At 43.1% G+C, this 27,616-nt stretch overlaps 1 protein-coding gene across 1 annotated transcript in view; it reads right to left on the reverse strand.

Annotated features, from left to right (window-relative positions):
- The window catches only part of IL1RAPL1 (interleukin 1 receptor accessory protein like 1), a 1,645,997-nt gene that overhangs the window by 299,445 nt on the left and 1,318,936 nt on the right, over positions 1 to 27,616 (reverse strand). The window lies entirely within an intron of this gene.

Genomic DNA, 27,616 nt, shown 5'->3' on the forward strand with positions numbered 1-27,616 from the left:
TGTGTCCTTGGTGCCAGGAACTGATCACTATCTGATACCCTCTCTGTGTTAACCGGACTAGTTTCGTGCCCTTGCTCAGCCATAACCAGTATTAAGGCTTGACATCAGAGCTTTCATCTGATTCATAACTGCAAGTGATCTAAGCCCTGCTGCTGTGGGGGTAAATGTGGCTTCTGGTACCGGCCTCCTCCTTTTTGGCTGAGGCTCTCACTGATCTTCAAATTCCTGGAAATTTTCCTGTGACTCAGCCAAGGTATTGTCATCATCATCCAAACAAAGAACTGGTTGGGATGACTGCTCACCAGGCCCCTCTGGTGGTCCAGCTTGGGTACTAGGTCTCTGCTGTCTTATCCTCATTGGCTGATTCATTGGAGCATGGGAATTTCCACTTTGCTCCACCTCTCTTTCAGCTCTTGCAAAGCACTTATCAATGGCTTTCTGCCTCCTCATGGCATCCCTCACTTCTGTCTTGGAAATCCTGCCTGGGGGGCAGAGGCTTTTCTTTAATTCCAATTACTGCTGCTCTAGGGGCCAATCTTGGCCCCTTCAGGTCAGTCTCTTAGGCTAGGCTTAGCAGAGGGATTCCCTGATCCTCCCCACTTGCCCCTGCTTCTGTGTGATCTGCCATGTTTGTCCCCTTTGTTTCAGTGGGACAGGCAGTCTTGCCCATGCTGGAGCCCTGCTGCCATGGCCTTTAAGTTCCTGGCTTTCTAAGAGTATGCTCAGCTGGACTGAGCAGTGACTCTAAACCCTTGTTCTGCTCCATTTAACTCCTGAGGCCCTGGCTTCCTCCTTGAGCCAGAATGGGCTCTTTGCTGACAAAGCTGGACCCCAGCCAATGATCTCTGCCCTTTGCTGGGGTCCTCACCTCAGCCTAGGGTTTCTCCTATTTTTGGATGGTGAGTTAGAGGCTTTAAAGAGCTGTGCTGCTGGTCGCCTGGTCAGTGCTTCCACTTTGCACCACAGCAGCTTCTGCAAAATGAAGCTGAAAGGCACTGCTCTGCCTAAGTCAGGCTGGCTTTAATTTGCCTCCACTGCTCTGAATATATCTGCTTGCTTACAGTTCTGAAGAATCCAATATGTGCATCTCGACTACACAAGGAAAAGGAATACTATGAAAAGACTAGCCTCTAAGGCCCTAGAAGATGAGCATAAAAGACTTGAAAAAGAGCTACAGAAAATGCCACAGAAAAAGGACATCAAGCTAAAAATGGATATAATTAAACACAAAATGGGTCAAATAGAAAAAGAAGAATTAGCACAGAAAATTAGAGGTGCTAAATAGAACTACTTTGAAGACACAAACAAACCAGGTAGAGAAGGAAAGGAGAAAGAATCAAGGAAAATATTGCAATTAATAGATGACCAAGGCCAAGTTTGCCATGGTAGCAAAGAGAAGAAGGAAATCATTCGAGACTTCTATGGGAAATTATATATGCAAGACAATATTGATGAGGAAAGAGTTAAACAGTACTCACAGAATGCTAATTTACCTCAGATACCTAAAGAGACTGAAAAAATGTTAGAAAGCAATATAACGATGATGGAGTTAACTGAAGCACTCAAGAAGCAAAATAATGGAAAGGCACAAGGCCCAGATGGACTTCCGGCAGAATTTTACAAAACATTACAAGAATCGTTGAATCTTCCATTGCTAGAAGTTATGAATGAAGTTATGTTAAAGAAGAAGATACCTAAATCATGGTCAGAAGCCTATATTACACTTATTCCAAAAGAGGAGGCCAACCCATTACAAATTAAGAACTATAGACCCATTTCTCTACTAAATGCAATTATAAAATTTTTGCTTCAATATTGGCAGAAAGACTTAAAAATATTTAAATAATTTTATCCATCCTAATCAAAATGGATTTCTGCCAAAGAGACAAATTAAAGACAATATGAGACTAATCTTGGACACCTTGGAATACTACGAGGCACATCCTGAAAAACAAATGGCTCTGATATTTCTAGATGCACAGAAGGCATTTGATAATGTGAATTGGCGATTCATGTTATTACTGTTGGAACAGATGGGTTTTGCTAGAAAATTTATTCAAGCAATAGAAGCTATATACTATAAGCAAACGGCAAAGGTAATGATAGAGGGAGAACTGATAGACTCTATCAATATACGAAAAGGAACAAGACAAGGGTGCCCACTATCACCTTTGTTGTTTGTGTTAACTTTGGAAGTGCTAAACAGAAATATTAGAGATGAAAAGAATATAAAAGGAATGAAAATCAAAAAGGAAGAATTTAAGCTGCAAGCATTTGCAGATGATCTGATTTTCATCTTAGAAGACCCTCTAGAAACAGCACCAAAATTATTGGAAAAGATAGAGGCATATGGCAAGGTGGCTGGTTTGAAAATAAAGATAAGACAAAGATTTTGACAAAGAATATGCTATTAAGACAAAAGGAAGAACTGGCAGACCTATTGAAAATTCAGGTCACAAATAAGCTTAAGTACTTGGGGATATATTTGACAGCAAGATGTAGTACATTAAAAGAGAATAATTATATTAAACTTAAACAGCGGATAGCGCTAGATTTGGCGAAATGGGAAAATTGACAACTGTCACTAATAGGGAGAATTTCAACAATCAGGATGAATATATTACCCAGAATTTTATATTTGTTTCAAACAATTCCAATTAGGCTTGGAAAAGACTACTTTGAAGATTTAAATGAAATTGTGTTGAAATATATATGGCAAGGTAAGAAAGCGAGAATAAAGTTAAAATTTTTGCAAGATGCTAGAATTAGAGGAGCATTTGGTTTGCCTAATTGGGGATTGTACTACCAAGCTACAAATCTGATGTGGGTAACACTAAGAAATACTAGATTGTTGACACTAGAAGGACATGATTTGTTGTTGGGGTGGCATGCTTTTTTATGGTATAAAGGAACTAAAACACAGGATTATTTTAGAAGACATATATGGGAGTCTCTGTGGTTAAACTGGGAGAAGATTAAAAGACAATGTCATTTGAAAATTCCAGTCTGGTTATCGACTATTGAAGCATTTTCGTATCCTATAATATACAAAAAGGAACGAACAGTTAGATATGGTGAAATATTCAATGAAAAGGGTGAACTTAAATCTATGCAAAAACTAGAGGAACAAGGTATAAAGATGAATTTGTTTTCATATGCGCAAGTACATTCAAGGTATGATAAAGATTCTAAAACAGAAGGTTTCTATGATAAACTGACTGACTTAGATAAGATTTTGACAGGTACTGATGAAAAGGTGATTAAAAAATTGTATGGATATTTATTAGAAATTAAACTAGAAGAAGAACAAGTTAAAGAAACTATGATTGCTTGGGGGAAGAATTTTTGATATGGGATTGATTTAGAGAAATGGTAAAAATTGTGGTCTCGAAATTGTAAAATGACAATGTCAACAGCATATAAAGAAAATTTGTATAAGATGTTTTACAGGTGGCATTTTCCCCCAACAAGAATAGCAAGAATGTTCAAGAATAAATCCGAAAAATGTTGGAAATGTCATCAGATACCTGGCTCATATTACCATATGTGGTGGACTTATGCGGATGCTAAAATATACTGGACCAAAATCCACATGTGGTTGGAAAAAATGACAAAAAAACATATAGACTTGAAACCAGAGATATTTTTATTGGGAATTTTACCTGAAATATATAGTAAAGATTTGAAATACCTGATTGTAAATGTATTAACAGCGGCTAGGATTGTATTTGCCAAAAACTGGAAAAATGAGAAAATACCATCACAGGAGGGAAACATTAAGAAAATATTGGAATGTGCTGAAATGAGTAGATTGACATTTGAAATTAGAGAACAAGAGGATAAACAATTTTATAAAATTTGCGATCTTTTCTATCAATGGTTAGACAATAAAATACAGTAATGAAATATGTAGACTTTTAGAAAATAATAAATATATAAAGATGTACTTCTTTCTTATTATATCTACAAAATGACTTTAGGATAGATTTGGGATGATAATATGAACTGTTATAAAATAAACTAAGTAAATTATGATTATCTTGTAAAACATGAATGAATAAAAGTATAGTCAAATGATGGATTTATTATTATTATTATTATTATTATTATTATTATTATTGATGATGATAATGATATTTAATTTTTGATTGACAATATGAGATTATATGCAATGTAATTGTAATTGAAGACTACGAAATGGAAGCACAAAACAATTTGTAAACCAACTGGCACACTGTATGTACACCTATGGAAGATAGCTTGATGTTTTTAGTTTTTGTTTGTTTATGTTTGTTTTTAAAAACCAATAAAATTTTTTAAAAAAGAATCCAATATGTGCATCTCATTATCCTCTTGCTCTGAGCACCTTTCCATGCCTCTTCCTTGCATGAAGACCAAGTCATGGGAATGCGCAGTAGGAGGAGGCAGGACTAAAGAAATTATTGACCTTGTCTTCAAGCAAGGAAGCAAAGTCAATACCCACGCATTGGATTCTCTGATCAGCACAATGGAGAATGGGAGGACTTGCAGGTGAAGGAAAGAAGACAACTATTTTTAGGACTGCTTAATTCAAACAGCTTGTTCTAATGATAAAAAAAGTATTCTTTAGCGGCCAAGGATAGGAAACTATTACCTGACTTTATACATGTACTCATATTTTGGGAAATGTACCACTTTATTCCTAATATGTAATTAAAAATCAAAAGCATTTTTGAAATAGACAAGATAGCTGAATATTTAGCAGAGATGATACTGTTTGTGAGATTATTAGGTAATAATAATATAATTTGGAATCTGATCTTGCCTTGAGTCATTAACTGTAATAAAACATGTTTAGAAAAACAGATTGGATAAACCCGAAGCAGAACAGTTAGTAATTTAATAAAAGAATCTGGCTGCTTTATCCCCTTGTCCCTCAGGGATTTTTATTAATTTGAGAAAGTTGTAGAAGGCAAAACATTAACTAAACTTAAAGGCATTTCAGTTGAACACTCATATGTTGTTATCTATTATAAATAAGAAAATCAAAGTGTACTCAGGAAAACAGCTTGTGGTAGAAACTGAATATTAGTATTCAGAAAGCCTGCTCAGAAATATTTCAATAGACACTCCATGTCAGCTAAAAGCAACAATGCAATGATGACTGAAACAAGAGGAAAACAGAGCTGTCTGCAGCAATGTGATTTTAAAAATTCACAAAAAACAGTATAGTTCTGCTATAAAGGCCCACATCTTATTAATGCAATATTTATTTTTTATCCCAGATTTATTTATTTATCCAACTTCCACCCCACTACAATTTGGCAGATTACATAATTAACAATTAAAATATCCATGATCAGAATTAATCAGTCACCATCACAACAGTAATAACATAAAAGCCTGAACCAAAACCTGCTGAAACCACTTATACACCTAAGGGCAAATATGGTGTCAAGTAAAGGGTTAGAAAAAGTCCCCTAAAAGAATTTAATAATTTTTGTAAAAATTAGCAGATGGGGAGAGAGATGGACAGATCTCTGCTAAAAAGCTGTTCTACTGTTGATATTTAATACTTATGGCCTTCTTTATGAAGCTAATACAGGGGTGTCACCACAGGCACCCCTGACAGGAGTGAAGTCTAGCTGGTCACACACACCCTGGCCATGCCCACCCCAGCCCTCTGAGGTCAAACACAACCCTGATGTGGCCCTCAATGAAATTGATTTTGAAACCCCTGAGCTAATGTAAAGTCTATTTATTTATTTATTTTTATTTGATTTGTCAATTGCTTACAAGATACAGGTATAAGAATAAACATAGTTTTGAATACATGAGATGGATACTTACAAGAAAACCTTCTACACACAAATTCCACCCGTGCTTTCTACAATTTTGTAAACAACAAACTAAAAGACTCAAGGTCCACCCACCCCTGAAAGACTACAACGACGACGACATCAAAGCAAATCTCTTTAACACATTCTTTGGTTCAGTATTTGTAAACAGCAATGAATCAAGCCCAGTATTTCCTAGTTGAACCACAGAAAACTACAATGATCTAATACATATCGATTTTACAGAAGACATTGTTGAAAAAGCACTGCGCAATCTAAAACCATCCCTATCTATTGGACTGGATAGAATAGGTGCCTATTTCTTAAAAAAGCTATCCACTGTTATAGCCGAACCCCTAAGCATAATCTTTGAAAAATCTTTCAGGACCAGCTCCTTGCCAAAACTATGGTCACAAGCCATGGTCATCCCTATCTTCAAAAAGGGAGATCCTAGCCTAGTTGAAAATTACAGACCAATCTCCTTATGCTGCGTCACCTGTCAAGTCATAGAATCAATTATTAACCAATCCACTATCCTCCACTTAGAGACAACCAACCTACTCTCTAATAAACAATTTGGATTCAGAAAAAAACTATCCTGTAATCTGTAACTCTTACACTGCAAAAACATATGGACTACACAACTCGATCAGGGCAAAGCAATAGACGCAATCTATATAGACTTCTGTAAGGCCTTTGATTCAGTGGTACACAACAAATTACTACTAAAACTAAAATCTTATGGTACCCCTGAACACCTACATAATTGGACAGAAGCATTCCTGTCAAACAGACAACAAATGGTCAAAATTGGGAGTGTCCTATCAAATTCTGTACCTGTCAACAGTGGTGTCCCCCAAGGCAGTGTTCTAAGACCAACTCTCTTCATACTCTACATAATGACCTCTGTGATCATATTAAGAGCAACTGCATTCTCTTCGCTGATGATGTAAAGCTATTCAACACCACAGACAATACTACTACCCTCAAAAAAACCTTGACTATGTATCAGAATGGTCAATCAAATTGCAACTTCAAATCTCAACAATTAAATGCTCTGTCTTACATATTGGCAAAAAAAAAAATCAGAAAATAAAATACAAGCTAAATAATCAAGACCTTGTTGAGGATCCAAGCTCTGTAAGGGACCTTGGAATACTCATCTCTAATGATCTAAGTGCAAGAGCCCACTGTAACTACAAAGCCAAAAAGGCATTAAGAGTTGTTAATTTAATCCTACATCGCTTCTTCTCTGGTAATATCACACTACTAACTAGAGCATACAAAACTTTTGCTAGACCTATACTTGAATACAGCTCATCAGTCTAGAACCCATATCATGTATCTGATATTAACACAGTTGAAAGGGTCCAGAAATATTTCACAAGAAGAGTTCTCCGCTCCTCTTCTCATTGCAAAATACCTTATGCCACCAGACTTGAAACTCTAGACCTAGAAAACCTAGAACTACATCGCCTTCAGTCCAATCTAAATATAGTATATAAAATCATACATTGCAATGTCCTACTTGCAAATGAATACTTCAGCTTCAATCATAACAATGCAAGAGCACACAATAGATACAAACTTAAGGTTAACCACACCAAACTTGACTGCAGAAAATATGACTTCAGCAGCAGAGTGGTCAATGTTTGGAATACTCTACCTGACTCTGTGGTTTCTTCCCCAAACCCCAAAAACTTTAACCTTAGACTATCTACTATTGACCTCACCCCTTTCCTAAGAGGCCTGTAGAGGGTCGCATAAGTGCACCAATAGTGCCTACCGTCCCTGTCCTATTGCTTCTTTTTATTTTTCTTATAAATATCTATCTCATGTATTCAAAACTATGTTTATTCTTATACCTGTATCTTGTAAGCGATTGATAAATCAAATAAATACTAAAAATACTAAATACTAGAACCAGCCATGGCCCGTCAGCCAGCTGAACCCATTAACATCCCCAATGAATACCAGGATTTAGCCCAAGCATTTAGAAAGGAGGCTTCTGATGAACTCCCATCCCATCACACCACAGATTGTACCATTGAAACCCTACCAGGGGCTAAACTACCAAAACAGAAAATGTACTGCATGTCCCCCAGAGACCTAAAAAAACTCAGAGCAATTACCGATAAAAATCTAAAAAGGGATTTCATCGAACCTACATGACCAAAAATAGCAGCTCCAGTATTATTCCATGAAAAGAAAGATGTCTCTTTGTGTCTATGTGTGAATTACCAAGACCTAATTGCCATCTGTGTGGAGAATATGTACCCATTCCCCTTTATGAAGGACATGTTAGTCCACCTCTTTAAAGGAAATTTTTTTTCAAAGTTAGACCTATGAGAATAAGGGAAGGGGATGAGTGGAAGATGGCTTTTAACACCCCACTGGGATGCTGCCAATTTAAAGTACTCCCTTTTGGATTACAAGGAGCCCCTGCCCTGTTCATGCAATTTATTAATGAGACCCTCCATGAATTTTTGTATAAAGGAGTTCTCGTTTATCTCAATGATATTTTAATCTATACTGAGACAAAAGAAGAACACACCAAATTACTTTGTGCAGTCCCCACAAAACTCCTAAATGCCAAACTATACACAAAACTCTCTAAATATGAATTCCACAAGGAAAAAATTGACTACCTGGGATATAGAATATCCTACGAGGGAATAGAGATGGACTCACAAAAAGTAATCATCGATTGGGAGACACCCCATACTTTCAAACAACTCCAAAGCTTCCTGGGTTTTCCAAACTTTTACCGCCAGCTCATTCCAGCTTTTGTGAATATCGCCCTCCCCATCACGAACTTGTTAAAAATGAAAGGGGAGGAGAAACCCAAACCCAGGGAAACCCTTACATGGATGATGGAATGCCAAGCGGCATTCGAAAAACTTAAACAACTGTTCTCAGCAGAACCAATCCTGAAACACCCAGACCCTGAACAACCATTTGTTATCCAAGCAGATGCTAGTGATGTAGCAGTTGGAGCAGTTCTACTCCAAAAGAATGGATATGGACAGCTACAACCATGTGCTTATACTTCCAAGAAACTGACAGACACCGAACAAAGCTGGCCATATGGGAAAAAGAGGCATATGCTGTGTGATGGGCACTCCTCACATGGAGACATTTCTTGGAAGGGAACCAAATCCCCTTTGAAGTCTGACTGATCATAAAAATCTAGAAGCCCTGAAAACTCCATGGAAACTCACAGAAAAACAAACGTGGGCTCAATATTTTAAATGGTTTAATTTCACTCTCAAATATTTCCCAGGGAGGAAAAATTTCTTGGCAGAAGCCCTGTCCAGAAAACCCCAATACAACAGCAAAAAGATTGAAATTCTGAAACCCATGATTCAACCAACCCAACTTGCAGCCAAAGTAATCACCCGGGCACAAGAGAAGAAAGAATCACTGACTGACAATGTAACGACTTCAATATTTAAGGAGGCACTACTTAAGGATGACTGGCTCCAGGCTAACAAAGATACTTGCTTACTCAAAGATGGTCTAGCCTGGGTAGGAAACAAACTTTACATCCCTGCAAGCCAGCAGATGGACCTCATGAAATGTTGCCACAACTCAAAAATAGCAGGACACTTTGGCTTTGTAAAAACCCTGCACTTCATCAAAAGACAATTTTGGTGGCCATCTCTCAAAAAGGACATTGAAAGCTATGTTGCTAGTAGCCCCATTTGTGCTGCTGAAAAAAGAAGACAAGGGAAATCTCCTGGACTTTTACAAACAGTGGCAGAACCTTCAGCACCCTGGAAAGAGATCTCTATGGACTTTATAGTGGAGCTCCCTGAAAGTGCAGGAAATACTGTTATTTGGGTTGTAACTGATCTTTTTTCAAAACAGGTTCATTTTGTACCATGCCAGAAGATCCCAACATCCAAGGCCTTGGCAAAGATGTTTTTTTTTTCATACACATTTATCGCTTTCATTGAACTCCCCAAAGGAGTTCACTCCATTCCAGATAGCCACAGGCCAAGAATTCGACCCCATGCTGGAACTAGTCACCAAGAAACCTGAAATTCCCTCCCTTAAGGAGTGGATTAATAATTTGCAAGCCACTTGGCCAGTGGTCAGACTAGCCCTACAAGTGGCTAGAGCAGCTTTTAAAGCTCAAGCGGACAAAAAATTCATGTTGGTTCTTTCTTTGACTGAATCCACATCTGAATAAGGGGAGGGATTTTAACTTCCTTTATCTATGACTATGCCTGGGGATATCTTAGACCCTGCTTTGCCTAGTGTTGAGATAAAACCCCTTTCAATAAAGGGTTCCTTTTGAAACACCTGGTCTTCAGAAGTTCATTCCTTTTAATTGAAGGGAAAGAGTCCAATGCTTACACAGACCTTCTTTGCTTATGTATTTATAATATCAGTGTAAAATTATATGGAACCTTTATATCAGGTTTCTTGTCTACTAACTCTGTGCTGAGGTGTAGCTGGAATAAGTCTGAAACATTATCTCTAAGGGACTGCTTTGAACATCTGCAATTGAGGATATGCAATAATATTCTTTGGTGCGCACACACAAAAATCTAATTTAATCTGACGAAGGGAAAAAAAGAAACAAGAGGTCTATTACTTTCCCTTGTGGCTTTGGACAGGTTGTTATTGCTGGGGAAAAGATGTAGGACAATGCTTGTACCTTTACTAAAGAATTAGCTTTCTGCAGTTACTTATAAAATAGTCCCGATGGAAATCATAATGGTTAACTGCCTCAATAAAAGCAGTATGACTAATTTAATATTGTATGACATTAGTCTTAAGTTGCAATGTTCACGACAGCATCAGCAAAGAATATCTTTTTTAACAGACAAAATTTCTCTCTCTCTGTCTGAATATAAATATATCTAGATTGACACATATGAAGATAGGTTCAGTATGACCAATATTCATTTCCTTTGCCCCATTTTAATTGGGAGTACTTGTAATTTGCTAGTTTACTTGAATATCAGTATTCAGCATTTAGCATTTAGTTTCTAATTTGTCTTTTTATGCAATCACAATTTCATATATAAGATAGACTATTTGAATTAGCTTTGAGGTTAAAAGCCCTTCTGTAAAGAGTATACATTAGTATCATTTTATGTTGAGGCCAAGTAATTCTCTAAGGCTAAATTTTGATGTGTGTTAATACATAGTTCAGACCACATATTTAGGCTGATTTAAATGCAGAGGGACCTGCTCCCTGTCTCAGTCTAACATTCTGGTCATCCCCCAAAAGCTTGAATGGATATATTTTCTTCTTTGTATTGTATAGTTGAAAACAAAATTGTAATTTATTGATTACCTTAACTTTATACATCATTAGAGCTAGGACATAGTTTTCCTTCTTTATACTGAAGAATTACACCATAGCTGCTGACAAGAGTATTTGCATTTAGTAAGACACGGTCCCTATGCTTGGTTCATCTAAAGATACTTAGCACACAATTTCAAACTACTTAAAATATTTCACTTGTACAGCTGGTTGCTCATCCATAGTGCATTTATATCTCTTATGATTTTCACAAAAGACTAAGACTTTAGTCTCTTCATGATCTATTGAAAGTGTTTTACATGTGCAATATCTTGAAAACTGTACCATTAATCTATGTAATCCAAGTCCAGTTTGTAGTTGAAATGCTGCATCATTAGCTTATCATAATATAGATATTTTTCCCAGATAATTTTGGAAAATTTAGAGAAAACATCTCCCTCCCAGAAAAGAATACAATATATTTATTTTAATATAGGAAATTGCTGGAAAGCATTACTTTAGAGAGAAAAAATCAGTTACCACATACAAAACAGACCTACTGCTGTTGAACAATATTCTATTTCAGTAACTTTTTGGAATTCTGTAAGGAATCCTACAGCAAACTTTCAAAGGAATAAAATGAAGAATAAACTCCAAAGCCAGTAACTGACCAGGAAACAATCTTTTGGGATTCCAGAAACTATGCTTAGCCAAATCTTCTAATTATAAATTATTAAGATTTTTCATGTTTTATTCCTATAAAACTATTCCTATAAAAGTTTATGGTATCAAAGCTACAACAATATTTATTATTAACTTCTGTGGATATATTCCTTTGAGGAATGAGTGAAGAATGTTAGGAGTGTATGGATTGTATATCAAGAATGTAAATTTCAAGCAGAATCACCCAAACTATGAAGGTCAACCCAACTTCCCAGTTAAAGCAAGAAGAACAGATATGGGTATCAGCAATATAGGAAGTAGATGGAAGAAAAATGTTCACTTTTGTAGCAAGGCATCAATTTCCACTGCACAGAAGAAATCATTGCTGTATTTTTACCAAGAAAACCACATTTATAAAAAATATAAAATGAATGACAATATAGTGCTGGACGATGGGTTCCTTAAGTCAGATGGCACTCAACATAGTAAAGAGAAATTGCTGAACATCTTTCACAGTACTAATGTACTTATGATGTAGTTATATTTAAGCCTTTGGGGCATTTGGTGTTGATGTTGCCATACACAAAAATAAAATTCAAAGCTGCAGGATAGAATTACAATTGGAACATGCAACTTAAATGCATGACCATGAAATGAAAGAATTGAAATGACCACAAACTGACATACTAGGTGTTATGTCCTGAGGACTCAAGGAGTTCTCACTCAGGTCCACTCTCTTTACGTGGGCGTTATTCCCCCATTCCCATTGGTTGGCTCTCCCCAGCAGCCAGCTATAAAAGCAGGCTGTGGGGTCCAACCGGTTGCTGATTGCTGCGAGCCAGTTCCAGGCTTGGCAAGCACGGTCAGCCCTTTATTGTAAAATAAAGTATTGTTGCACTCATGCTCTGGTTCAGCCTCTCATTGCTCAAACAAAACACTGGCGACGAGGATGGGATGGCTACCAGAAGCACCATGCAACCGCTGAGTCACTAGCCACCGATCCGCAGCCCAGAGAGAGCGATCGGCTGGCGATAAGGGAAACGCTGATCCGCAGCCAGAGAGAGCGGTCAACCAGCAAAACGAGCGATCAAAAAGAGCAAACGCTGATCCGCAGCCAGAGAAAGCGGTCTGGTTCAAAAAGTTAGAAGCGTCTGTAGCCGCTTGTTAGCCCCGCTGCAGGGAAAGTGAAGCGCTGCGAGCCGCAGCCGCTCTGTATTTGGCGCGAAATTCAAACGGGTGTCATTTGAATTTTGAGCCAGTAGGAGACACAGCACAGCGCTGTAGGAAGTCACTAGCGCCCACTTTTTGGCGTGAATCAAGACACCTCCAACGGCTAGCAGCCAACGTGGTAACCCAGAGAGAGAAAGAGAGGGTAGCAAAAAACCTCTCCAGAGCTGATATCACTCACGAGCGCCCGTAGTCCCAGAGAGATTTTTTCCGCAGGTAGCCCAGCCGTTCCAGCACCATGAGTTCCAACCCAGTATTCCCGGCGTTTAAACCAGACGAAGAGAAGTGGGAGTCGTATAAGAACCGCTTCAATCATTACATCGATGCGGTTGGCTTGGCGGATGCGGGAGAGCATCGGAAAAAATCCTATTTCCTAATCTACTGCGGAGCCACCGTTACGATACCGCCGCAGCACTCGTAGCGCCGAGAGAATTGAAAACGTTCCGTGGTCCGAGTTGCTTGAGATCCTCACTAACCACTACGCTCCCAGGCCTTCACAAATCGCCAGGAGGTTCACGTTCCGTATGAGGAAGCAATCAAGTAAGGAGACCATCAATCAATATATGGCCGCCCTCAGAACAGCAGCCCTGCACTGCGGGTTTGGAACATACTTAGAGGACATGCTCCTCGATCAATTAGTTTGTGGGGTCAAGGATCTCAACCTACAGAGGCGCCTGCTAGCAAAAAAAGACCTCAACCTCGCGCAAGCGGTCGAGGAGGCCCTAGCAGCCGAGCTAGCAACGAACTCAGCCACCGAAATTCAGGGCCCAAGTGCCAAGCTAGCATCATTCCCAGTCCATTCCGAAGAGGTGGAAGCGGAGGAAACCCACAACGATGAAAACGACGTCCACCGCCTCGCCAATGACAGACGGTCGCAGGTAGGGGCCAAACAAGAATACACCGGTCCATCCAAGCACATCACATTGTGCCTAGCCTGTGGGGATCGCATCAAAGGCCACCTGCAAGTTTAAAGGAGCCACTTGCAACAACTGCCATAAGAGGGGCACATCGCGAGAGTCTGCCAAGCCCCCAAAGCGCTGCACACAGACCCCCGCCCTCGCACGCGGGACCACAGAGGCAAGTATTAAACTGTCGCACGCACCGCCTTGCCAGGCGTACTTGCCACGCTGTTAGTAAAATTTCTCTCTCCGTTTCCCAGAAGGTAAACCGTGCCACATGGAGGTTGACACAGGGTCAGCGCTCTCAATAATCTCGTGGAACACCCTCAAGAGACTCCACCCCAGCCTATCTACCACCCGGCTTCAGAGATGCCAGTTCGGTCTGAAGGACTACCGGGGGAAGGCCATTCCCGTGATCGGCAGAGGCAAGTTCTTTGTCAGTTTTAGAGCTTTTAAAGGCCACCTACCTCTAGTGGTAGTTAACGGCAATCTACCCACCTTATTGGGGCTCGATTGGTTTCCCCACCTCGGCCTAGGGTTAACAGGAGTCCATGCTGTCTCAACCTCAGACACTGACTCCTTATTCGCTGACTACGCAGATGTGTTCAGCGAGGAGCTGGGGTGTTATAATGGAACCCCCATCTCGTTCTCCGTTGACCCCCAGGCAGTCCCAATCAGATTAAAACCACGTAGAGTTCCATTTGCTATTCGACCAAAACTAGACGCTGAATTGGATAAACTACTAAAACAAGGGGTCATTGAGCCAACAGATTTCGCCAAGTGGGAGACGCCCATCGTCACACCCTTAAAAAGATGGTAGCCTGAGAATTTGCTCGGACTACAAGACAACAATCAATAAATATTTACAAGTTAGCACCTACCCTGTGCCCGTCATTCAGCACTTATTGCACACATTCGAGCCGGGAAGTATTTTTGCTAAATTGGACATGTCTCAAGCATATCAGCAGTTCCTGTTGATAACCAAACAGCAGAACTTCAGACCATCGTCACTCACAGGGGTGCCTTCCGATGCAAGCGTCTCCAATTTGGCGTAAGTGTTGCCCGGGTATTTTTCAATCCCTCATGGAGCGGATTTTACAGGGCCTCCTGGTGTAGTACCCTACTTGACGACATCTTGGTCTCGGCCAGGGACAGACCCCAACTCTTCCAGAGAGTGCGAGCAGTGTTAGAGAGGTTCAGACAGCATGGCCTCAAGTTAAAAAAAAAAAATGCGCCATTGCCACTAGACAGGTGGACTTTCTGGGTTATAAAATTGACGCCTCTGGCATTCACCCCTGGAGTCCAAGGTTAGAGCAATCCACGAAGCTCCCACACCAACCTCCAAAACGGAGCTACAAGCTTTCTTAGGGCTGCTGAACTTTTATGCATCCTTCTTGCCCCATAAAGCCTCAGTAGCCGAACCCCTACACAGATTACTAGACAAAAAGTCACCGTGGCACTGGGGGCACAAAGAAGACCAGGCGTTTAATGCCGTCAAATCACTACTTACGTCAGAGGCAGTGCTCATCCAATTCGACCCCAACCTTCCTTTAGTACTGGCAGCAGACGCATCCCCTTTGGAATTGGGGCGGTCCTTAGTCACAGACTCCCCAATGGCGCCGAGGCCCCCATCGCCTTTTTCTCCAGGACGCTCTCGGCCACGGAGCGTAATTACAGCCAAATAGACAAGGAAGCCCTAGCAGCTGTTGCAGCCGTGAAAAAGTTTCACGAATTCCTTTTTGGCCATTTCTTCGAACTGGTCACCGACCATAAGCCCCTCCTGGGCCTACTGGCCGGCGACAAACAGACACCTCAAGTCCTTTCCCCTAGAATGACAAGGTGGACGCTTTTCCTAGCGGCCTACTCATACAAACTTATTCACCGCCCGGGCAAAACTCTATCCCACGCCGACGCTCTCAGTCGCTGCCCCTTACCCGCTCCGGCTGAAGACCCAGCTCCTGTCAACGCCATTTTCAAAATCACCCAGTTGGACCTGCCCATCACCGCCTTTGACATCGCCGCTAAAACCAAGGCAGACCAAACGCTCGCCCAGGTGCTCGACTGGGTGAGGAGGGGGTGGCCGGGAGGCAACGTTGATAACAAATTCGCACCCTTTAAGACTCGCATGCAGGAGCTGTCCAGTTTGCAGGGTTGTCTTCTGTGGGGCACTCGAGTGGTCATTCTGACCTCGCTGCGTACCCGAGTCCTGGAGGTGTTGCACGAGGGACACCCCGGCATTGTGAGAATGAAGGCATTAGCACGCAGCTACGTGTGGTGGCCGGGTCTAGACGAGGACATTGTCAATTGGGTAAGTTCCTGCAGCATTTGCCAGGAATCCCGTCCTGCTCCCCCCATCGCCACCCCTACCAGATGGGAGAACGCCAACGCCCCTTGGTCTAGAATCCATATCGATCTGGCAGGCCCCGTGCATGGAAAGATGTTCCTAGTGGTCGTGGACGCTTATTCCAAATGGATAGACGTGGCACAGCTATCCACGACCACCACACTAGCAATCACCAACGTGTTAACGCGCCTGTTCGTTACACATGGACTACCCGACTCCATTGTCTCCGATAATGGCCCACAGTTCGCATCAGTAGAATTCAGCCGTTTTGCTGCCAACCTGGGCATTCGCCACATTTTCACAGCCCCATTTCACCCTGCCAGTAATGGGTTGGCTGAAAGGGCCGTCAGGACCACCAAAGAGGCCCTCGCTAGGTTTGGCAGGGATGACTGGCACCACAAACTCGCACGGTTCCTGATGAGCCAGCACTCAACCCCCTGTGCAGTCACCAATAAGTCCCCAGCGGAACTTCTGATGGGCCGGCGCCTGAGGACTGTATTGGACAGATTGCACCCACAATACTGCCCTGACTCTCCCTCGCTTCTACTTGGGGTTAGACATTTTTGTTACAGGAGCCGATATTCGCAAGGAATTTCGCTGGGGACCCACTTTGGATTCCAGGCGAGGTCATCGCCATCACCGGGCCGAGATCGTATAGAGTCAGGCTGGAGGATGGTCGCGTCTGGAGGAGACATATAGACCAGCTTAGAAGGCGCCTCAGCACCCTTGCCAACAAGAATCCAGAGTCTCCAGTCGAAGGGGAACCGCCTCATCCGCCGCCCAGCCACATCGTACCCAGCGACCAGTCTGCACCAGCAGTCGCCCGGTCAGCCCAAACTCGGACAACAGCGCCCAGAGAGTTGACCAGCCTGATCCAACCCACGAGAGCTCGACCCCAGTAACCAACCCGGTGGTTCCCGAGGATGCCCAGTCCAGAGAGAGTGTTGGCGACACTATGCCAGCTCGACCATCACAGACTGGTACCAAACAGACAGACAATGTTCCCGAGTTGCGCCGTTCCGGGCGCCAACACAAACCCCCCGTCTACCTCAAGGACTATGCATGTTCGCATCTGGGGGGAAGGGGTGTTATGTCCTGAGGACTCAAGGAGTTCTCACTCAGGTCCACTCTCTTTACGTGGGCGTTATTCCCCCATTCCCATTGGTTGGCTCTCCCCAGCAGCCAGCTATAAAAGCAGGCTGTGGGGTCCAACCGGTTGCTGATTGCTGCGAGCCAGTTCCAGGCTTGGCAAGCACGGTCAGCCCTTTATTGTAAAATAAAGTATTGTTGCACTCATGCTCTGGTTCAGCCTCTCATTGCTCAAACAAAACACTAAGCATTAATGAATTGAGATAGGCCTGGATCAAACACATTCAGTGTGAAGATCACAAGGATATCAAAAACAAAGAAGAAATGTGTGGTTTTTATTTTAGGAAGGGCATAACAAGATCATAGCAAGGATAATATCAATTAGACTTCATGGACAACTATTTTGTATGACTGTGAGATTTGAAATAGGTATTCCTTTAAAAATACAAAGTAATACCTACTCCATATTTACCCTTCAGATGAACTAAGCTGGAGTTATATAATAGTTTCTATTTGCACAAAAACATGTTTATTCCTAATTTTGTAAGAACATATGTTTGGCAGGTCATCGGGGGATTTTTGGAATGTCACAATGTTTAGTTTCAAGTTAGAGATAAATAATGTCAAGAGATATAAATTATGCACAGTATTATATAAATTACTGGAATTAGAAGGGAAAAAAACATGTATGACAGACATGTTGGAAACAGACCTTAGCCCATCTCTGATCCTGACCAATGAGATTACAGAATATGTTAACAGTTAGAAACAGAACCTTTTGAAACTGTATAAAAATCTCTATTGTATCATTGGAAGTCCATCTCTCAACATCTCTTAATATTGGGATTCTGCATTTGCAAAAGCTTAATAAACAGCTCTAAATTTGTTCATGGATCTCCTTGTCAGTTTATTTTAATGATTTTTCTCACAAATGGTACCTGAACAGGGACATTCTGAATAAATAAATAAAATTTCCTTTAATGAGACTTTCAGAAATAAAACTTTCTTTCCCTTTGGAGGATGACAAAGTCTACTTCTGGTAGGCGTCAATGTTGATTTCAGTGTATAGGAGGTGTGATTTTTTTGGATTCAGAAGTAGGAAAGCTCTTCTACCGGACTGAGGGATCTGTGAACAAAAGGGCTGAACAACCCAAATGAGATATTGATGCATCCATGGGAGTATTTTTGCTTTTAAAAGAGATTAAAAGTGTTTAGTATTGAAGGGTCTCCCTGGGTGATTTATTACTCCTTGAATGAAGGAGGTGTGTGTATTAAACAGTGTTAGGGAAAAGTTAGCAGTGTGCTGGATGAATGAAGTGTTTTTCTTTCCCTAAGTTCAAGGAGGGAGTACTAAATAGTTTTGGGTTGTTTGAATGGGGCCCAGAGTGAAGTGTTTATGTCTAAGACAGCTAAGACAAATACAGAAATCCCTTCTATTTTCCACTGGGAGAACCTTTTATCCAATGGAAAGAGCCTTGGATGAGTGATTATACAATAATGTCCTCATGAGAGAATATTGTATGGGGAGTTAGCCAGAATTTATTTCAGTGGAAATAAAAGACAGAATAAATTGAATAAATGATGGGAATCTGAATATTAATTGAGAAAAAGAAAGTTAAGACTGAAAAAGACTGCAGATATAGAGGATTTATTATTCAAAAGAGTAAGAAAACTTTGAGTAATGTGATATAATTGCTGTTAAACATGTATAGATGTGCATCTGTAATAATGAAGCTTGAATTATCTATAAAAATAGTGTGTGGAAGTGAATGTTTTGCTTGCCAGCAAATTCTTGACTTGAATTTGGAGCTGTAGAAAATGGGCAGTGGATGGGGCCCAAACTCATATTTTTGATTAAAACCACTCCCTTTTCCATTGCTTGAAGAATGAGATATGGATACCTACTACAGAAAAAGTTCTGAAAATGTATGTGTGCAGGAAAGTGAGTGTGTGAAACCATTTCCAAACCTTCTGTGGTTTAGAAAATAGAATACTTTGAATGCCTCTGTGCTGACCCCCCTTTGGAGAGATTCCCTTTCATATAAAGAAAAAGTAAGTTGCAAGATTGTTGTTGTTGTTTGCAGGTTGGCAATAGTAAGTGTTTGCAAGACAATGAGATGAGAAAAGGGTTCAATAGAGGATGTGACAGAGAGACAGAAGTGGGAAATGTTTTTGAGTTAGTAAAAGTTATTCATGAGTTATTTTGATGAAAGGTTGTAGAAATGGAGAATGGAGAAAAGAAGTATTTTTCCTCTCTGTATTGGCCCCTTCGCTTGCTGAGAAAACTGTAATGCAAAAGCAATAGAAAAGGGGAGGGCGGTTCCGTTTACCCATTTTTTCCCTCTTCTTATGCTGAGAGAAAGGGGAGGTGAATGGGTGCTTGCCCTGAAGTATTGTGTTATGTCCTGAGGACTCTAGGAGTTCTCACTCAGGTCCATTCACTTTGCGGGGGCATTCTCCCCTTTACCCATTGGTTGGTTCTCCCCAGCAGCCAGCTATAAAAGCAGGCTGCGGGGTCCAACCAGTTGCTGATCGCTGCGAGCCAGTTCCAGGCGTGGCAAGCACGGTCAGCCCTTTATTGTTATAATAAAGTATTGTTGCACTCATGCTCTGGTTCAGCCTCTCTTTCCCCAAATTTAACACTGGCGACGAGGATGGGATGGCTACCAGAAGCACCATGCAACCACTGAGTCACTAGCCGCCGATCCGCAGCCAGAGAGAGCGATCGGTCGGCGATAAGAGCAACGCTGATCCGCAGCCAGAGAGAGCGGTCAGCAAGCAAAAAGAGCAAACAAAAAGAGCAAACGCTGGTCCGCTGACAGAGAAAGCGGCCAGCAAGCAATAGAAGCGAACACTGATCCGCAGCCAGAGAGAGCGGTCAGAACGAAAAGTTAGAAGCGTCTGTAGCCGCTTGTTAGCCCAGCTACAGGGAAAGTGAAGTGCTGCGAGCCGCACCCTCTCATTGTTTAGGTGCAAAATTCAAACAGCTGTCATTTGAATTTCAAACCTAAAAGGCACAGCACGGCGCTGTAGTCAAGTCACTGACGCCCACACAGGCGCGAATTTAAACGCCACCAACGGCTGACGGCCAAACGTGGCTAACCCAGAGAGAGAGAGAGGATTGCGAAAAGCCTCTCCAGAGCTGAAATCACTTGCCTGCCACAGGCACTAGAACATTTTTCTGCTGCCCCAGAGAGATTTTTTTCCACAGGTTGTTCTACCGGCCCCATCACCATGAACTCCAATCCAGTCTTCCCAGCGTTCAAACCGGATGAGGAGAAGTGGGAATCATACAAGAACCGTTTTAACCATTATATCGATGCAATTGGGCTTGCTGATGCTGGAGAACATCGGAAAAAATCGTATTTCCTGATCTACTGTGGAGCCATCGTCTTCGATACTGCCACAGCCCTCGTGGCTCCACGTGAGTTGAAAAACGTTCCTTGGTCAGAGCTACTTGAAATCCTCACTAACCACTATTCTCCCAGGCCCTCACAGATTGCCAGGAGATTCACCTTCCGTATGAGGAAGCAAGCGGACAAGGAAACCATTAATCAGTATATGGCGCTCTCAGAACAGCAGCATTGCATTGTGGGTTTGGAACCTACCTGGAGGACATGCTCCTCGATCAACTAGTCTGCGGGGTCAAGGACCTACACCTTCAAAGGCGCCTCCTCGTGAAAAAAGACCTCAATCTCGCACAAGCAGTCGAGGAGGCCTTAGCAGCAGAATTGGCAGCGCACTCAGCCACCGAAATCCATGGCCCGACTGCCAAGCTGACATCAATTCCAGTCCACTCCGAGGAGGTGGTAGCAGAGGAATCCCTGAGTGATGAAAATGACGTCCACCGCCTCTCCAACGACAGACGGCCGCAGGTAGGAGCCAAACAAGAAAACATCGGTCCACCCAAGCACATCACCCTGTGCCTAGCCTGTGGTGGATCTCATCTGAGGGCCACCTGCAAGTTTAAAGGAGCCACCTGCAATAACTGCCATAAAAGGGGGCACATCGCGAGAGTCTGCCAAGCCCCTCAAAGCTCAACACAAAGGCACCCCCCCGTCTCACACTCGGGGCCGCAGAGGCAAGTATTGAACTGTCGCACACATCACCGTGCCAAGCACACTTGCCACACTGTTAGTAAAATCTCTCTCTCCGTTTACTTAGAAGGTAAACCGTGCCGCATGGAGGTTGACACAGGGTCAGCGCTCTCAATTATCTCGTGGAACACCCTCAAGAGGCTCCAGCCCAGCCTATCAACTAGCCGGCTCCAGAAGTGCCAGTTTAGCCTGAAGGACTACCAGGGGAGGACCATTCCTGTAATCGGCAGAGGCAAGTTCCTTTTCAGTTTTAGAGCTTTTAAAGGTCACCTACCTCTAGTGGTAGTTAACGGCAATCTCCCTACCTTATTGGGGCTCGATTGGTTTCCCCATCTCGGCCTAGGGCTAACAGGAGTCCATGCTGTGTCAACCTCAGACACTGACTCCTTATTCGCTGATTACTCAGATGTATTCAGCGATGAGCTGGGGTGTTATAACGGTACCCCAATATCGTTCTCAGTCGACCCCCAGGCAGTCCCAATCAGGCTAAAGCCGTGTAGGGTCCCATTCGCTATTCGGCCAAAACTAGATGCTGAATTGGATAAACTATTAAAACAAGGGGTCATTGAGCCAACAGATTTCGCCAAATGGGAGACGCCCATTGTCACACCCCTCAAAAAAGACGGTAGCCTGAGAATTTGCTCGGACTACAAGACCACAATCAATAAGTTTCTACAAGTTAGCGCTTACCCAGTGCCCGTCATTCAGCATTTATTACACACTTTTGAACCTGGCAGCATTTTTGCCAAATTGGACATGTCTCAAGCGTATCAACAGTTCCCTGTTGACAACCAAACAGTGGAACTCCAGACCATTGTCACTCACAGGGGTGCTTTCAGATGCAAGCGTCTCCAATTTGGCGTAAGTGTTGCCCCAGGTATCTTTCAATCCCTCATGGAGCGGATTTTACAGGGCCTCCCTGGAGTAGTACCCTATTTGGACGACATCTTAGTCTCGGCCAGGGACAGACCCCAACTCTTCCAGAGAGTTCGAGCAGTGTTAGAGAGGTTCAGACAGCATGGCCTCAAATTGAAAAAAGAAAAATGCGCCATTGCCACTAGACAGGTGGACTTTCTGGGTTATAAAATTGACGCCTCAGGCATTCACCCCCTGGAGTCCAAGGTTAAGGCAATTCACGAGGCACCCACTCCAACCTCCAAAACTGAACTACAGGCCTTCTTGGGGCTATTAAACTTTTACGCGTCTTTCTTGCCCCATAAAGCATCAGTAGCTGAACCCCTACACAGATTACTGGATAAAAAGTCACCTTGGCACTGGGGCACAAAGAAGACCATGCTTTTCACGCCGTGAAATCACTACTCACGTCAGAGGTGGTACTTATTCAATTCGACCCCAACCTTCCTTTAGTGCTGGCAGCAGACGCATCCCCTTTGGAATTGGGGCAGTATTAAGCCACAGGCTTCCCAATGGCGCCGAGGCTCCCATTGCCTTTTTCTCCAGAACGCTCTCCGCAACAGAGCGTAATTACAGCCAGATCGATAAGGAAGCTCTAGCAGCTGTTGCAGCAGTGAAAAAATTTCACGAATTTCTTTTTGGCCATTTTTTCGAGCTGGTCACAGACCACAAGCCCCTCCTGGGTCTACTAGCTGGGGACAAACAGACCCCGCAAGTCCTTTCCCCTAGGATGACGAGATGGACCCTCTTCCTAGCAGCCTACTCCTACAGACTCATACACCGGCCAGGTAAAACATTGTCCCACGCTGACGCTCTCAGCCGCTGTCCCTTGCCGGCCCCGGCTGAAGACCCTGCTCCTGTCCACGCTATTTTTGAGGTAACACAATTGGACCTCCCCATCACTGCCCTTGACATTGCTGCTAAAACCAAGGCAGACAAAACGCTTGCCCAGGTGCTCGACTGGGTGAGGAGGGGGTGGCCGGGTGGCAATGTTGAAAACAAATTCTCACCTTTCAAGACCCGCATGCAGGAACTGTCCAGTTTGCAGGGCTGTCTACTGTGGGGAACTCGAGTGGTCATCCCGACCTTACTGCGTACCCGAGTCCTGGAGGCGTTGCACGAGGGACACCCTGGCATCGTGAGAATGAAGGCATTAGCACGCAGCTACGTATGGTGGCTGGGCCTCGACGAGGACATCGCTAGATGGGTAAGCTCCTGCAACCCCTGCCAGGAATCCCGTCCAGCTCCTCCTATTGCCACCCCTACTAAATGGGAGAGTGCCAGCGCTCCGTGGTCCAGCATTCACATCGACCTGGCCGGCCCCTTGCATGGGAAGATGTTCCTAGTGGTCGTGGACGCCTATTCTAAATGGATTGACGTTGCACAGCTATCCACGACCACCACACAAGCAATCACCAACGTATTAACACACCTGTTTGTTACACACGGGCTACCCGACTCCATTGTCTCCGACAATGGCCCACAGTTCGCATCAACCGAGTTCAGCCGTTTCGCTGCCAACCTGGGTATCCGCCACATTTTCACAGCCCCATTTCATCCTGCCAGTAACGGATTGGCTGAAAGGGCCGTCAGGACCACTAAAGAAGCCCTGGCTAGGTTCAGTAAGGATGACTGGCACCACAAACTCTCGCGTTTCCTGATGAGCCAGCATTCAACTCCATGTTCAGTCACCAACAAGTCCCCAGCTGAGCTCCTGATGGGCAGGCGTCTGAGGACTGTATTGGACAGACTTCACCCACAATACTGCCCTGACTCTCCCCTCGCTTCCACATCGGGGGTTAGACATTTTATCTTACAGGAGCCAGTATTCGCGAGGAACTTCGCTGGAGACCCCCTGTGGATCCCGGGCGAAATCGTGGCCATCACCGGACCAAGGTCGTATCGGGTCAGACTGGAGGATGGCCGGGTCTGGAGAAGGCACCTGGACCAGCTGCGTAGGCACCTCAGCACCCACACTAGCAGGGACCCAGAATCACAAAGCGACGGGAGGTCTCAGCTTCAACCCCACATCCACATCCTTCCCGGCGACCAGTACACACCAACAGTCAGTCCAGAAAACCCGAGCACGGACAGCGGCGCCCAGACGGTGGACCAGCCCGATCCAGTCTACGGGAGCACGTCCCCAGTGACCAACCCTACGAGTTCCGGGCCTGCCCAAACCGAGGGGCACGTTGGTGACACTCACCCGGCTCTGCCTTCCCAGACAGACTCTGAGCGGACAGTCAGCGTTCCAGAGCTGCGCCGTTCCGGGCGCCAACATAAACCTCCTGCCTACCTCAAAGACTATGCGTGTTCGCATCTGGGGGGAAGGGGTGTTATGTCCTGAGGACTCTAGGAGTTCTCACTCAGGTCCATTCACTTTGCGGGGGCGTTCTCCCCTTTACCCATTGGTTGGTTCTCCCCAGCAGCCAGCTATAAAAGCAGGCTGCGGGGTCCAACCAGTTGCTGATCGCTGCGAGCCAGTTCCAGGCGTGGCAAGCACGGTCAGCCCTTTATTGTTATAATAAAGTATTGTTGCACTCATGCTCTGGTTCAGCCTCTCTTTTCCCAAATTTAACATATTGCTTTTTACAGTATATGGCGGCTATTTAGATATATGTTCTGTATTACTCTGAAATGGGGTTTTGATTTTTTGTTTCTTTGCTATTTTAAATGCTTAAGTAAACCTTACTTGAGCAAAGAATTGAACACTGAATGTTGATCCAAATATATCTTAGAATAGTGATCCGAACTACCTCATTTAGATCAATGGTCAACAGCTGGTCGGCTGCAGTCCATTGGTGGGCTGGAAGAAAAATTTGGTGGTCCACAAAGAAATGTCACCCCCAAAATAATTAATCCAGGCTGCGCAGGAACACAAGGCTGTGCTGCCCACATAGCCTGCAGGAACAAAAGGCTGTGCCGCCCATATGGCCTGCCCACCCAGTGGCCCCCACCCTTCGGCCGAGCGCAAACCTTACCTTAAGTGGAGCCATGTGAGCTGGAACTACCATGTTTCTCCAACAATACAGCCCACCCCAAAATAAAGGGCCAGCACTGTTTTGTGCGCATGTAGTTAAATTAAGGCCTGGCCCCAAAATTTGGCCCTATTTAAGTACATGGGCATCCAGTTTCTCATGTTGCTTGCATTGTGAACAACATGAGGTAGTGAGGGGAGGGAGGAAAGGACAGAAGGGGGGAATTCCCCCATTTGCCCCATGCACCTTGCCTGGTCACTGAGCTGCTTCATTCCACTTCTTTTTTCCTCCACTTTTGGCTGCGTGCAAGGAAAGCAGCAAAAGTCTTTCTTTCTCTCCCCCAAACTCCAGCAGAAATGAGTCATTGGGGCCTTGCAAGGCACCCTGCTCCATGAGGCTGTGCCAGCGTGACATGCCTCACAAAGACTCATTTCTGGAGGAGTTTGGGGGAGCAAAAGAAAGACTTCTGTTGCTTCTGCTCCTTTCCTTGCATGAAGTCAAAAATTCCCTCTCCCCCCCAACCCTGAGAATGGAACTGGAAATGGTATCCTGCGATCCCAAATAAAGAATGATCGATCAGTAGGAAAACGGGGTGGGGAATTTTCCTGCAGACTTTTTTGGGGATTTTCCCAGGGTCTCTGCTGCTTCTGCTTTTTCTGCAATTACCTTACCTCTGATCCTGACCAATGAGATTACAGAATATGATAATAGTTAGAAACAGATGTTAGACCTTTTGAACTGTATAAAAATCTCTATTGTATCATAGGAAGTCTGTATCTCAATATCTCTTGATATTGGGATTCTGCTTTTGCAAAAGCTTAATAAGCAGCTCTAATTTGTTCATGGATCTCCTTGTCAGTTTATTTTAATGATTTTTCTCACAGACAATCATTGAAGTTTATGCTCCAACCACCAATGCAGAAGAAGATGATCAAGTTCAATCTGAAATCTATAAGATATACAAGCAAGATGTGCTACTTGTGATTAGTGACTGAAGTCAACATTGACTTTAAAACATTAAAGAGAAAAATGTAGTTGGACTGTATGTCTTCAGAAATGGAAATGAAACAGGAGACTAGCTTATAAATTTCTGCCACTCCTCTGGATGTAGAAGAGCTTAACATCAAAGACATGACCAGATACTGACTTTGAAATATATTACAAGCTGATCATGTGCAAGTTCTAAGTTAAGCTACAGAAAATGAAGAAATCCAGTTAGTTTCCAAGATATGATCTTGAACCCACAGTTTTCAAGCAGAACATCAGGAGTCTCTTTGAAGTCCTGAACCTCATTGATAGGACAGCAGAAATTTGTGGAATGAATATTGCTAAGAAGAGAAGACAGAGATAAGAAAGATAAAATCTCAGAAAGGAACTTTAACAAAAAGCGTTTCAGATAGCTGTTAGAAGAATAAGAAGTAATATGGCAACATTTATGAAGACATGGAAAATGAAAACAGACAAATATTCAGAAATATTTCAAAAGAACTTTGAAAGAAGGAGATTCCAAACTCAAACTGGTATGCAGATGCAAGGAGATAGATAGTAACTGATTCAATACAGATCAAACAAAGATGGAAGGAGTATATTGAAACATTGTATGTTAGAACTGTCAACATCTAAAGTGTCAGAAATTCGTGAACTGGCAGGGACATAGTTAACAAATCAACTAATGAGAGCTGAATTGGGGGCTGAAACTTAAAGAGAGAGTCAGGGTGTAGTTTAGCTCCATGCTCTCAGCTTAAAAAAAAACCCAAACTGATATCTGCTCTAAGCTGCTGCTTGTGTTTTTGCTTGTCACCTTTTCCATGTTGGAATGATCTACTATTGGTATTGTAAACTTTACTACAATATGTTACTATATGTTAGTATATAAAGAAGTTAATGAATCCTGCTGGGGAGGGTAGAGCTGGCGTCCCGGTGGTTGGACGGGAAATCATGATTCTCCAAGATCACCGTCGATATCTCAGCTGCTGGTCAGTCCCCATGGACCTAAACCATCCCGTAGAGATGGTGATTGACAAGGGCACATCCTGTTGATCCCAGGGACATCGCAAAGTCTCTGGTTGATCCAGGGAAAGCCCATTTTGCCAGCGGTGGAGAGGCAGCCTTCCAAGCTGTTGAAGCTGGGACAGCTCCGGAATGGAAGAGATTGGAAGAAAGTGTGTCAGCTTGGTGAGATGAACTTTTACTTATTATTTCTTGGAGAGAACACCCTGAAAAAATGAAAGTGGACTAAAAGTGAAGAGGAAAAAGTTTAAGCGGCATGATTAATTGTCAAAGTGAAAGTTTTGTCCTTTCCCCCCGCCTTTTTATTGGAATTTTTAA

The sequence above is a fragment of the Pseudonaja textilis genome, chromosome 8 (genome assembly GCF_049901715.1).
Source record: "Pseudonaja textilis isolate UNSWEBS1 chromosome 8, rPseTex1.2, whole genome shotgun sequence".
NCBI classification, from domain to species: Eukaryota; Metazoa; Chordata; class Lepidosauria; order Squamata; family Elapidae; genus Pseudonaja; species Pseudonaja textilis.